The 1,988-nt window shown below is 39.1% G+C and overlaps 1 non-coding gene across 1 annotated transcript; it reads left to right on the forward strand.

Moving 5' to 3' along the window:
• Window positions 1–1,333: 1,333 nt before the first annotated feature.
• On the forward strand, window positions 1,334–1,440 carry LOC141716483 (small nucleolar RNA R71). The gene has a single exon (XR_012573191.1). It is a non-coding gene; the product is annotated as a small nucleolar RNA R71 (small nucleolar RNA).
• The last annotated feature ends 548 nt before the right edge of the window (window positions 1,441–1,988 follow it).

The raw sequence follows: 1,988 nt of genomic DNA on the forward strand, positions 1-1,988 counted from the left end.
CAGTTTCTAAGGCTAAGTGTTTGAGTGATCAAATGTGTGTGAATTGCTTGAAGCTGATGCAGACAGATATATATTCAAACACAAATGTAATTAGCACAAAGAACTTAAAAACTTTTCTGGTGGATTTGTTGTTCCACCAGAGATGTGTTATTTCAGAAAATCTGTGATTCAAAGAATTAAATCACAGCTGCTTCCTAGTACAAACTAGATGATTTTCTCTTTTGATATATCTAAACAGCTCAGGAAAATTCATATCTAATTACTAGCTGCTACTTGGTTTATATATCACCAAGTTTACAAGTGAAGACAAACTGTAAAATACAATTGAAAAGATTCTTCACATGTTTCTTCTTCATTTCTCTATCCAATGCAATATAGGATAATCTGTAAATCTTTGAATACTTCCTTGTTTGCATCAGAATGGAAATGCTGCATTTTCTTGATTCCTCCTAGAGGCTTCCACATTCCAGTATGCCTCTATCAACCCATGTGCCTCTGTCAGCTTGTGAATTGTCACTATCAACTGCTAATGAACTAAGCATCCGTTGAAGCTTTCATCCGTTGATGCTTTATCCGTTGAGGCTTTATCCGTTGAAGCTTTATCCGTTGATGCATTATCAGTTGAAGTCTTTATCCGTTGAAGCACTTATCCGTTGATGGATATTATCCGTTGAAGCATTAGAGACATCCGTTGAAGCTTTGTTTCTTATCCGTTGAAGGTCTTCAATATCCGTTGACACTTCTTCACTTATACAAAATTACAAGGCATGAAATATTTACAATTAGCCCTCCTATTTGTACATCCATTAGTAGTCAACATGACTGATTATTTCCTAACAACATCTAAGCATTACAGCTTGAAACCAGAGAGTGAAATGTGCTACAATACTAAACTTATTGCTAAGTAAAGCTACTCCTTCAACGGATAGCCAAGATGGTCTTATCTGTTGAGGCTATAAACACTAGATTTCTACTTAAGTGTTTTGCTTAACTTATCATCAAACTAATACACATATTCCTAACAGCTAGAAATAGCACACTGCTCAGTTTTATGTGCCCCCGTACAAAGTTTGAAGAGTCCACTTTCATCGTCAAAGCTTGAAGTTGAGAAACTATATCAGTAGCTGTATCTACTTCCATAATTCCTGCTACCTTGCCTTGCAACATTCTTTGCGTAGGATTCTGGTATTCATTAGCTACCATGAGCTCAATCAATTTATAAGCTTCATTATAGCTTTTGGCCCATAAGGCTCCACCAGATGCTGCATCGAGCATAGGTCTAGACTGTAAACCCAAACCACTGTAGAAACAGTTTATAATCATCCAATCAGGCATGCCATGGTGTGGGAACTTCCTTAGAATCTCCTTATATCAATCCCAAGCCTCACACAGAGATTCTCCAGTTTGTTGTGCAATCTGAGTAAGAGCATTCCTGATTGCAGCAGTCTACGCCATAGGAAAGAATTTAGTGAGAAACTTTTGAGCAAGATCCTCCCATTTGGTGACAGACCCTGGTGGTAGAGAATGTAACCAACACTTTGCTTTAACCCTCAGAGAGAATGGGAAGAGTCGTAGCTTGATAGCATCTTCAGTCACCCCATTGAACTTGAAAGTGTCGCAGATCTCGATGAAATCCCTTGATGTGCATGTTGGGGTCTTTTGTAGGAGAACCCCCAAACTGAACTGAGTTCTGCATCATCTCAATCGTGCTCGACTTGATCTCAAAAGTGTTAGCCGAGATGGCTGGTCTGATGATACTCGCCTGAATATCATTGATCTTAGGCTGAGAATAGTCCATCAAAGCCTTAGGAATTTCTGCTTGATCTCCCATCACTACTAAAGTTGGTTCCTCAAATTTCTATCCTTCTTCTACTTTCTCTTCGTCCTCAAAAACTTCCCTTTGAATCAATACAGCTTCCTCCTCGGCTTGATCTAGAGTTCTCTAACGAGCCCGCGAACGCGTATGTATACACGCTCGCTAGAGTACC

The sequence above is a fragment of the Apium graveolens genome, chromosome 3 (genome assembly GCF_009905375.1).
Source record: "Apium graveolens cultivar Ventura chromosome 3, ASM990537v1, whole genome shotgun sequence".
Classification (NCBI taxonomy): Eukaryota; Viridiplantae; Streptophyta; class Magnoliopsida; order Apiales; family Apiaceae; genus Apium; species Apium graveolens.